Genomic DNA, 12,863 nt, shown 5'->3' with positions numbered 1-12,863 from the left:
TCGGGAGTTGGACTTTCACAGTTCAAAATCGAACTAGGCCCGAAGAGGAAACAATATATGTATACTACAATGCTTAAAAACACCTACTTATATACGAGGTTTGGGATTGTGTGTGCAGACACATGTTGAATCACTCACTCCCACACTCACTGACTGCTGCACTCACTCAATCACGAGCAGTTAAAGATGCTTGTAAAATGGAGGCGAGCAATAAAATAATTTTTCAAGAATGCCATATAAAAGTAGGTTATTGAGCACCAACACTTATATGGCTCACTGCACATCTGGAGCATTGAATTCTGACCCGAGTCCACTAAGTCATCTCCTCACCAATTGTTGCCTCAGTTTAGAACCTGGGTGTTTACCTCAATTCCAGTCTGTCTTTTTCCCTCAAGCAAAACCACTGACGGGTCAACACAGCTTAGTTTCATTTGAAGACCACCATCTCCCCGGTTTGCATTTTGCCAAAAGGTAACGGACGATGTAACACTGGATTAGTTTCTACCTGGACATTCCAATACACGCACAAATATGGGAGGAAGGATAACTCAGGGGCAATGCGTTTATCTTGGAAGCAAAACAACACGGCGCAACACAGGTTGGAATACTGACCCTGCGCTTAGAAACCACTTTCTGGTATTAACTATGTTATAAATGAGCACCAATAGAAAAAATGTTTTTTTTTTTTTAATTCCAATCCGAACACCCCATCTTCAGTTTCAGGAATTTATAAAGTAGTATAGCATTAAAAGGCCCCAATAATAGACGATGGAGGTCCCTCCTCGCCTTGCGGCTTTGTGGTCTATAACCAGTCCATTTTAATTTTGTATTGCTTCTAATACATACCCAAACTGAGTTGGAAGGCAGGGTGGCTTCGTTCAAGTTCTGAAATGTTCATTTTTGTGAAAATTGACTAGCCTGTGATCCCATGGAAGCCAGCAGCTGGACCTGCTCTTCAGCATCAGAGATCACGTGATGCGGTAACACATAGTCGGGATTAGAGACCTGGATGGCGCAATACCGCACAATCTAGATTGGAGACCAGGGTGGTGTGCTACCACACAGTCTGGATTAGAGACCAGCATGGTGTGCTACACAGTCTGGATTAGAGACCAGGGTGGTGTGCTACACAGTCTGGATTAGAGACCAGGGTGTTGTGCTACCACACAGTCTGGATTAGAGACCAGGGTGGTGCAGTAACTCACATTCTGGATTAGAGACCAGGGTGGTGTGCTACCACATACTCTGGATTAGAGACCAAGGTAGGGTGCTACCACAAAGTCTGTATTAGAGACCAGGATGGTGTGCTACCATACAATCTGGATTAGAGACCTGGGGGGTGCTGTAACACACAGTCTGGATTAGAGACCAGGGTAGTGTGCTATCTCACAGTCTGGATTAGAGACCAGCAGGGGTGCTGTAACACACAATCTGGATTAGAGGCCAGGGTAGTGTGCTATCACACAGTCTGGATTAGAGACCAGGGGGGGTGCTGTAACACACAATCTGGATTGGAGACCAGGGTGGTGTGCTATCACACAGTCTGGATTAGAGACCAGGGGGGTGCTGTAACACACAGTCTGGATTAGAAACCAGGGTGGTGTGCTACCAAACAGTCTGGATTAGAGACCAAGGTGGTGCGATAACTCACAGACTGGATTAGAGACCAGGGTGGTGTGCTACCAAACAGTCTGGATTAGAGACCAAGGTGGTGCGATAACTCACAAACTGGATTAGAGACCGGGGGGGGGTGCTACCACACAGTCTAGATTAGAGACCAGGGTGGTGTGATAACTCACAGACTGGATTAGAGACCAGGGTGGTGTGATAACTCACAAACTGGATTAGAGACCAGGGTGGTGTGCTACCACACATTCTGGATTAGAGGCCAGGGTGGTGCGGTAATGCACAGTCTCGATTAGAGACCAGGGTGGTGTGCTACCACATAGTCTGGATTAGAGACCAATGTGGTGCGATACCGCACAGTCTGGATTAGAGACCATGGTGATGCAGTAACTCACAGTCTGGATTAGACAGCAGGGTGGTGTGCTACCACACAGTCTGGATTAGAGACCATGGAGGTGGCTACCACACAGCCTGGATTAGAGACCAATGTGGTGTGGTACCGCACGGTCTGGATTAGAGACGAGGGTGGTGTTCCCCAGTTTACAACAAAATATAGCGGTTTCAGTCTGCAGCTGCAAATGTGTTATTTAACCTTTTGTGCAAAGTTCATATCACCCCTGCACTGAGAGCCGTACACTACTGAAACTTCAAGTTTCTCATAGAGTTAATTTAAGTCCATGTATTTTTCCATTGTGTTAGACTGACTGACTGTTGTGATGCTTGTTAATGCTTTTGAGATGACATATTGAACATGTCTACGTGTGCGATGTATAGTTGTAGAAGATATACATTGTTTAAAAAAATAGAATCTGTGCATGGTGCACCATCTACAGGTGAGGATGCCCTTTTCTGGAACAAGAATGCCTCCTTTATCCCCCTACGTGGGCCCTACATTCCCCTTCTGCCTAGGTATTGTCATCCTTGCAATCAGGAGAGCCAGGATAGGTGGCTGGGCTTTCTGAGTGCTTGTGGCCACCATTATAGAAACTTGACCTCTACAAGCTGTGCCATTACTGTCCACTAGCAGTTCCATACAGCTATCGAATGGCTACTGATGAGCCTATGAGATCCACAGCTCCCAATTGATTTTACAGTGCTAGATGCCTGTACTTACTGTTGTTCTCTCAGTATTGTGGCATCAAGAGGCCATTCCAATGACACAAGTTGAGCTCCAGAAATTCCTAAAACACCACTGCTAATAGGTCTCTTCAGGCTTGTGATTATGACACTGAGGAGAAGTTGAACAAATTGGAAGACTAGAAGAATAGTTTTCTTCAGGAGAACCGTACATTCAGAGACAGGCAAAGATGAAGGAGAAGGGTAGTCCACGTGTTGGTGGCTCATATTGTACGTATGACGCTACAGGGGACAGCCAGGAAAATGTCCTGTTGAATCCTGGCAAGATAAAACATGTTAAGCAATAAACCCTAAGATGGAGGGGTATTACTGGTCAGGTAATGCCCTGGGGCATAATTTACAGGCTCGAGTGAAGCAAGGGCCTTAAAGATAGCCCTGAGGTATTGCCTGATCGGTAATGCCCCCCAGCAAGGGGTTTCTGTCTATTAGCATCTCAGCATGTTATACCAGGATGCTAATAGTTATTGTTCTCAATTGTTATGGAAAGAGCGGTGTTTTCAAGTTCTTTCTAAAGGCCATGTGGTCTTCCATTAAACGATAGGAAGTCAGCAAATTATTACACAATTTGGAGGTCTGAGCAGAAAAGGACCGTCTGCACCACTTCTGGAGTTTGAATTTAGGGACTGTCAGAACCTCTGCTGAAGATGATATGAGATGGCGAGTGGGAACGTAGTGGCTGAAATGTCTCAACAATAAGGCGGGTCCTTTACGGCAATAGGCTTTGTGAAACAAAGGGCCTTAAATTCAATGCGCTTTTTTAACAGAAGACAATGTAGCTCATGCAAAGCTTGGGAATGTGTTTGAACTGTTTTAAAGGAAAGATAATCCTAGCTGCTGCGTTTTGAATGTACTGTAATTTAGATAAGAGATTTTTTGGGGAGACCCAAGCAGACTGAACTCCAGTAGTCTACCCGACTCGATATGAATGCATTCATCAATTGCACTTTTGCAGGAAAGGTAAAATTATCCAACAGTCTTTTCAGGCTCTTCAATTGTAACCAAGGCTTTGCTGATTTGTGTGGACATTGACAAGTCTGGATCTAGCCGAAAACCTATTTTACAAACTGAGGTAGAGGGACCAGGGCAGAGACCGAGTGAAACTGATCAATGGGAGTCTTGCCAGGTCTGCTCTTTATTTATCGAGGCTTCACATGGCACTGAAGTAGAAGAGATGGGTCTTACAGTAGTGGGCCAGACTAGTATGTCTATTTTCTGGATGTTTAATTGGAAGCAGTTGGAATCCATCCAATTTTTTACTAGCATCATACAATTTGTACATGTCTCCGTGTCCAATTCCTCCATATTACCCAAGCAAAGAATCAGTTGGGTATCATCAGCAGCCATTAAAAAGTTAGTCCTGCCCTGTGGATTAGAACGGTTACAGGGAAGAGAAGGGACTTAGTGAAGAGCTCTTAGGGACTCTGCATGGAACCTGACTCTGAGAAGAGAAAAAAAGGTGGCAAAGGCACCCGTTGCGCTTGTTTTTTGTGAAAGGATTCTAGCCAACTCCAAGCCATGCCTCTAATACCCAGGGTAAATAGATTTTCCAAAAGTATTTTGTGGTCATCTGTGTCGAAGCTGCAGATAGGGCCAAAAGCACCAAGGTGCGTGATTTACCTGTGTCCACCCAACATCAAAGGTCATCTAGAGCAGCCACTAGCACAGATTCAGTGTTGTGACTTGGTCCAAAACCTGCTTTTGTTTCATACAACCAACCTGAAGTATCACCAAAATGTTGCAACTGGGAGGTTACCTCTGCTTCCATCAGCTTACTGATGTACAGAAGCTGCAAGATTGGGCAACATTGTGTGGGGTCGCCAGGGTTTAAAGTAGCTTTCGTCAGGAGTGGGGTCACTACAGCAAGCTTAAGAGAGAGTAGGGAACTATCCCCAAAGAAAGAGGACTGGTTTTCCAGCCGCATGATTAGCCAAAGTGGGAGGGGGAAATTTCTCTTTTCTAAAGAAATTGCAATTTCATTTTTGGGCATAACTATTAATTACCATGTGACAAAATGATAGCATTTATATTTTCTGGGACAGATATTTAGAGACTTTTAAGGACTACATTGTATACGTTATTGGCATTATTGATCAATACGAAACATGGGAAGTCATATGTATATTTACAAATTCTGATAGGTGTTACTTCTATGTACAACATAGCCAATGTTCAGGTCAACTGGAGTTTCATTCACGATGCACTGATTAAGGCGTGATTACACATTTTAGTTAATTTTACTTTATGTTAAATGCATTTATTTGTTTGGTGTGCAATTGGAGCTGTTCTTCACCAGGTGGCAGTGACATTATTCTGCCTACATATTCCCTTGTCATATTCCCACTATCCAAGACACATGTTTCTGGGTGTGCATTTTGTTCATAACCTTTCACTTTGACTAATTCAAGGCAGAAGTCTGCATGCCGGGCATCTGAATGTCAGTCATCCTTTTCTTTCACCTTTCATGACTAATGCATTTTTTATGAGTTACATTTGTATATTATCGGTTGTTCATCCAAAAAATTAGTAGTAAATACACATGATGTGTGCATGCCTCAGTTAGAATGGTTCACATATCAGACATTCAGATTTTTTAATCGCATTCACTGTTCACCACTTTCACAATACTTCAGTTGTGCAAAAAAGATAACATTGGATTACACATTGCCACTCTGCGCATTGCAATACACATTGCTTAGAAACTACTGTTACTGACAATAAATTAATTTGATGCATTATATTCACTCAAACAAAATACTCAAGATACTTAATAATGAATGTGGTTAATCTATCAGGCATGTAAACTATCTTCTTCAAAGTCGCAGTTAACCCAACACTTTTGCAATATCTCAGGTATGCATATGATCATGCTATCTTGAACATTACAACACTGCGTACTCTATTACCTATTATTTCTACATTGCTGGTACTTAACCTATTGTGTTAAATCCATTGTCTCACAGCAGTCTATATGTCTAACAGGTGCAAACCTGAACATTAATAATCCAATGTAGCCATCCCCTCATAGGAAACAAAAAAGATTCAATTCTTCATTTGAACCTCCCGGGATAGCAGTATCCAACCCGTGTATCCAAAATGACTCTCTTTGTTCTAAAATCTGAAATCTGAAATCTGATTTGTGCAAGCTGATTTTGTTTTGTTCAAAATATCTGGCAACAGATGCATTTTGGGTGTGTAGTTGAATGTTTGATTTGTGTTAATTTCACCTGATGTGTGCTCTGCAGCTAGTCTGACCCACATAGAGAAGGCAGCAAGGACATTTAGGGCCTGATTCACAGAGCTTTTTCCTATGGGATTGTACCATTATATAACGCTTCTGTGAATCAGGCCCTTAATAGAGTGAACAACATTCTTGGAATTGCATGTCACAAAATGTCTTCTCAAGGGAATGCTTTCTCCATTCCTAGGGTGCATAACAAATTCACCTTTATTGTTGCAACTGTTACACGCCAATGTGAAGTGAAGTGAAGAATATCACAGATTTTCTTTGAAGGTAAACTTTGGACCCATTACATGACATTTGGAGTAGGGTGTGTTGATACAATCTCGGGAGCCAACCCAAACTGAACTGAAAGAACCCATTATGTGTACCCTTCATGTGCATTCAAACTATGTCAGACGAGGAAAGGTAAACTTGCAAAGTATTCCAAGTTTTGCACTCAGCAGTTTTCATGGTTCCTCCGTCCAACTTACTCGGCAAAGCAGAAATGATTAAAATGAAATCTAAATAACCTTAATTGATAAAATTGCAGTAGGCCCATCTTTTTTATAAACTTGTTTTTCTCTCTAAATAAAGACAGTCGCTTTATATATTCCCGTTTTCTCTCCTTACAACCAACTTGTACCTTATTACCATTTTGATATGTACTAAACATGTGTAATATTTTGGGCACAGGAATTCACCTGTGACTGGAGAATATGCTTTACCAAAATTAATCTGTTTACTCCAAAATCAAAATCATATTAAAGATGGGCTTCTGGACATTGATATTATGAAGTCTTGCTTTGAAATTAAAGGCAATTCAAAAGTTATTTTCAAACATTTGGACTTGCTTTGCTATTTTTTATTACATTAATAAAGCGAAAAAGCCACCTTAAGGCATTGTGGCGCTGTCACAAGCAGGACTTACTTAGTTACAAGAAAAAAGAAGGATCAACAGAATGGCAAGACATCCTGTCTGTGGTTCGTAATTACAGTGAACCTACTATCAGACAGGTGGTAGTTAAACGTGACAATGTAATACAAGGAGGGGGGCTCTATGGTACAATGGTTCCAGGGAACCAGAAACAACTCATAAATTCCTGAAACAGGTATCTGGGTGAACATGAGTGTGTGGTGCTAGTGTAGACGAGTTAAAGAGCCTCATTTTGAGAGCTTTTTTCGGAAGAACATGTGGGATGTCTCATTGCTTAAGGTAGCAAGGAGGGCATTCCATTGTTTTGGAGCTAGTGTTGGGAAACTGGCGCTGCCTGCTTTGTCCCTTTTGAAGGAGGGGATGTTTAGCTGGTTGACATTGTGAGCTCATTTGGGTCGGGAGGAGCTGGCTCGGACTACTTTTTCTGAGCGGTAGGAGGGGGCTGTGAGTACGAGGCATTTGTGAGTGATGGCTAGCGTCTTGAATATGATGCGTCATTCTTTGACGGGGAGCCAGTGTGCATCACGCCTGGCATGGGAGATATGCTGCCTCTTGGGAATGTTCAGTGCGGCCCTAAGGGCATTATTTTGGACAATTTGTAGTCTGTTGAGATTTTTTGCTGAAGTGCCAACCAAAGGAACGTTGCAATAATCAAGTTTTGCCCCAATGGTGGCTCTGGCAATTGAGAGACAGTTCTGGGTGGACAGGAAAGGTTTGACTGCATTGATCAATTTTGTTGTGAATAAAGCCGAGGATGCAATGGAACTGACATGGCATGTCATGGAGAGTGTGGGATCAAGGTACACCCCCACGGTCTTTACTGATGGTGAGACAGTGATTAGAGTGTTATCAATGGTTAAAGGTGCTGTATTGTTTATTACGTTTATCAAGCATTTCCTTGGGCCGACCAGGAGAATTTCGGGTTTGTCCCCATTGAGGCAAACCCCGTTGGCTGCCATCCATGCTTGGATTGTGGCATAGGTATTGTGCAGTGTCTCTGCATCTTTTTCATAAGAGCCAGAGAGTGGGAGGAGGACCTGGTGTCATTGGCATAGTTTGTGTACTCTCTGCCAAGAGCGTCCAGCTTGTCGAAGAGGGTTTTGGTGAATATGTTGTACAGGGTGGGAGAGGTGCAGGTAATGGAATTATAGTATTGGGTGTAAATCTTATTGTATTCTTCTTTAATGGTGTCCTGTGGATTAGTTTGCCACTTGGTAAGCGTGATGCACTTTAGGGTGCGCAGTTCCTGAAGTTCTGATGTGTACCAGGCGTTGGCGTGCTTTGTAGCTTTGTCTCTCTTTCTTTCCAGAGGAGCTATGCAGTTAACTGCTTTTTTGAGCCTGAGATTATACAATTCAGCTAGAACCAGGGGGTTGTAGGAGAAAGGAAGCTTGAGGGCTGGAACCTCCAGAAGCGGTAGGCACTTGTCTTTGGTTAGATTGAAGGTGATCCTGGCTAGTGCTGGTGGTGAGGGAGTGTTAGGTTTTGTAGCTTTGGTGGAGGTAGAGATGGAGATGTGGATCAAGTGGTGGTCGGTCCAGGGGCAAGGGGTGTTGGAGCTGATGTCGGCGGCACAGTTGTGGTCCTCCACCTAGTCTACGATGCAATCTTTGGAGTGAGCGGGGTTAGTGACTTGTTGTAGAAATCCCTTGTCCTGGAGTGCCTTTTCAAGGGATTTGGCTTGCTTGTCTTTTAGGTCATTAAGGATGAGGTTTAGGTCACCCAGTAAGATGGATTTAGTAGAGGTTTTTAGGTTCTCACCTAGTAAGTGAAGTAGGTTTGTTATATTTAAAAAGTTATCACATAGCCCGAATGCTACAAATAGTATGTTGGCGAGAAGCAAATCGCATTTGTGACAAACTTCGCAAACTAAGAAACCTGAATGTGACCATAGGGAGTCCATTTTGTAAATGCCGGCCATTTTCTTTTTTGTAACGCTTTGCAAATATATTCTATGCTGTAGATCCACACACAGTGCGAGGCCACGTATTGAACTCTGAAATAATAACGTAGACAGGAATGTAGAGTTGTGCAGAAATACATTGTTTCTCCTTTCTTTGAGGCTTTGAAGCTGTGTAGAAGCTGTGCCTAATCAGTAGCCCAGGTGCTGGTTTGTCTTGCAAGCACTGTTGTAAAAGGCAGTTAAACATGAATTATATGCAGCTAGTGGTGCTCCTTCACGAAGGATGGTATTTTCTGCCTCAGAACTGTCTGACCCTTAGCTCACGAGCCGCAGCGAACAGATAACGTTGTATGGAATGTCTCTCTGCTAAGAACAAGATATCCTCCCTGTGCCAGTGCTCCATGTTCCTCATAACAGAAAAGTGTCTCTGCAGCCTTTTCTAGAATAACTAATGTTTAGACTAAATGACTGTCAATTACCGAACCCCAGCCTGTATGACATGTATAAGGGCGGGATGAATAGCATTAGTAAATGTTGATGTGTGATGTATATATATTACTGCTCGAGTGCTGTTCGCTCTCTCTCGCATCTCACGGTGTCTGGGAACACACGTCGTGAGGCGTTGAGATCCAGTCGGCTGACTGAGATACTTTGCAATAAAACCAGACTTGTTTAGAAATCGAACCTCACGACTGACGTGTCATTGGGTTTATGTTATTGTGCCTAATTTCCATGTACGGACTAGCAGGTTTTCCTGAAAGTCTAGTAGTGGACCTGGGGGTTTGTAGATAATGTGAATGGCAATGGTGCAATTAGGGGAGAGGGAGAGTTTAATGGTCAGGGAGTCTGAGTTGCCTTCAAGTGGAGAGTTTCTTTGTGTAACGCTCACCTGATTCTCACGGGGGCGTCGATCTGGACTGGCCCGCTGTTGCTTCCACCAGAGTAACACGTAGAGCCGAGCTGACAGACTGGACAGACCCACTTAGCTTCGTTTGTTGGACTTGTACGAATATCTTTCTGCAATGGAGGAAGGGAATTAACCTCCCGTAATCTGAGCATTAACCCACCTTCCCACTCCCCTTGTCTGCCCACAGATCACTCCTGAAGTTCCCTCTTAATCTGATTTGGAAAGATGAGCTCTCCATCCTGCGTCGAGCGCAGGGGCGCGTAGACGACCAGTTACTTCACTGGCGTGGAGGAATTGGTGAGTTCCAGTATTGACTCTAAGTCCAATTGTTCGTAAGAGTTCAAAAGTCTGATCTTCACTCTGCCAGATTCCTTGCAGGTTGCAGATTTAAACTACCAGAAGAGTTCCAAGTGGCAATTGGTAAGATCCTGGTAAGTTTATTGTGGTTCTCCCCTTTGGGGCCGGGGTACAGCGATGATGCAGAATTAACTGCGCCGACCCGAAATGAGGTGAGTACCCCCCTGTGGAAAATCAGGTAAGTCTTTGGGGTTAGGTTGTATTGTCCTTGTTTTTTCCCCTTAGGGGCCGGGGTGCGGCGATGATGCGGAATTGACTGCGCCAACCTGAGATGAGGTAAGTACCCCCCTGTGGTAATCAGGTAAGTCTTTGGGGGTGATTTGTATTGTCCTTGTTTTCCCCTTAGGGGCCGGGGTGCGGCAATGATGCAGAATTGACTACGCCGACCCGAGATGAGGTCAGTACCCCCCTGTGGTAAATCAGGTAAGTCTTTGGGGGTGGTTTGTATTGCCCTTGCTCACCTATCTGTTCTTGTCTCCCCCAGGTGTTGAAGAATGGCCTGGAGATGCTGGATTCACGATGGAGTAAAGGAATGCAACCCCGGTTGGTGAGTTCAGCGCGGCTCTGCGAGGTGCGTGGCAATGCACCTGAGAAGGCTTCTCTCTTCCAGATCGACGATGTGCTGGATCAAGGATTCAGGTGAGGGTTTTGTTCTGACCTTTTCTCCTTCTCCTTTTCTTGTTCCAGGTGTTCCAGGGCTGAAGCGGGCGTGGCTGAAGACTGGAGCTGCTGAAGACACGGTGAGCGTTACGCTGCAGCAAGCAGAATAACGCGAAGCACGTGTGGCTGTCCGGGTGTGGCTTAAATAGCCTTGGAAGAAGTCCCAGGTAAGTATTCTTCCACAGCCCCACCCGAGAGGAAAGGAGTCCCTGAGGTAAAGTAGTCCCTTTAAGCCTCATTTGGCTTGTGGCTTCGTGCAGCATGGTCTGCATCAGGTAGGTATGCAGCATGGTCTGCAATAGGTAAGATTTCTGTAATGAGCCTGGCGCCCATGGCGCCAGGACTGACTTTATTCTTATGAGCCTGGCGCCATAGGCGCCAGGACTGTAGCCAAAGAGCCCCTAACTGGGGTTTTTGGGCATGTTTCAAGTGGCATGATGCCTGCTTCCGGGGTTGCTGGGCCTGGTCTGGCTTTCCGGGGGCAGGCATCGTGACAGCACTCCCCCTCAAGGCCCTTCCTAAAGCTGTTCTCCCTCTCGGCCTTGGTTTGTCTGGAAATTCTTGGTGGAACCTTTTCACTAATTGAGGTGCATGCACATGGTCACTAGGCTCCCAAGATCTTTCTTGTGGACCATAACCTTTCCAATCAATGAGATGGAAGAGTTTTGATCTCACCCTTTTAGAGTCCAAAATATTCTTGACTTCAAATTCGGGTTCCCCGTCTATGAGGATAGGTTCAGGTGGGGTGGTTAGTCCAGTTCCTGGTTGCACAGGCTTCAAAAGAGACACGTGAAAAACAGGATGAACACGCATATGACCAGGCAGGTCCATCTTCACGGCCACTGGGTTAATAATAGCCTTAATAGAATAAGGTCCCAAGTACCTGGGGTTAAAGGTCCATGTTCCCTTGAGTGGTAAGTACTTGGTGGCTAACCATACTTGGTCCCCTACTTGGTATTGCGGTGCTTCACTCCTGAGTTGATCAGCATCCTTCTTGTATTTATCCTTAGCCTTTTGTAAATGTGCAGTCGCCTCTTTAAAGGCTTGTGTGATAACAGCGTGGAGATGGTCCACCGCAGGCATCTCTAAATGCTGGGGAGAATCTAAGTCTGAGGTTCGAGGATGGTGACCATATATGGTAAAAAAAGGGCTTTGTTTAGTTCCTGAGTGTACAGAATTATTGTATGCATACTCGGCGATCCAAAGAATGTCTTTCCAACCCTCCTCAGATTGATGTAGCATACAACGTAGGTATTGCTCAAGAGTCTGGTTGGTGCTCTCAGTTTGACCGTTGGTCTGGGGATGGTGGCTGGTTGATAGCCTAACATCAATTTGTGCCAGCTGGCAGCACTTCCTCCAAAAATGTGAAATAAATTGACTTCCCCGGTCTGAAATTAACACGGAAGGAAAGCCATGTAGACGGACAACATTTTCAAGGAACTCCTTGGCCAGGATTGAAGCTGAAGGTATTCCTTTTAAAGGAATGAAATGGGCCATTTTAGAAAAAAGATCTACAATAACTAGAATGGTGTTATAACCTTTGCACGGGGGTAAATCCGTGATAAAGTCTAATGACAAGGTATGCCAAGGAGTAGGTGGTATGTCTAACAGTTGTAATAATCCAGCAGGTTTTTTCTTTTCCCCTTTATTTTGAGCGCAAATGCCACAAGACATGACAAACAACTTGACATCTTTTCGCCAGGTGGGCTACCAAAACTGTTTCTTGTTTTTGGCTTCAGTTTTAGCAATGCCAGGATGTCCTTCCATCAAGGTGTCGTGGTAATGAGAAATGACAAGTTTCTGTAATTCCTCAAGTGGCAAAAATAGCCGGCCTTGGTAATAAGGTAGATTGTTGGTGACAGAATACTCTGGGCCTTTCCTTGCCCAGCCCTGTAAGGCATCGGAATCAAAGAGTTGATGGACCTTTTCTTGAATGTCCTCCAGAGAGTGTATGGATGTCAGACCAAGGATTCTCTGTTCAGGAATTATGGGTACAGGTTCTAAAGCTCTTTCTGTTTCTCCCATTCCTATTCGGGACAGGGCATCAGCTTTTCCATTTTTACAACCTGGTCGATAGGTTATTACAAAATCAAACTCGGCGAAGAATAATGCCCAACGG

This window comes from Ambystoma mexicanum, chromosome 7p (assembly GCF_040938575.1).
Source record: "Ambystoma mexicanum isolate Mex_15411 chromosome 7p, UKY_AmexF1_1, whole genome shotgun sequence".
In the NCBI taxonomy this organism is placed as follows: Eukaryota; Metazoa; Chordata; class Amphibia; order Caudata; family Ambystomatidae; genus Ambystoma; species Ambystoma mexicanum.
The sequence above is the reverse complement of the archived record's forward strand: the minus strand, read 5'-3'. Positions refer to the sequence as shown.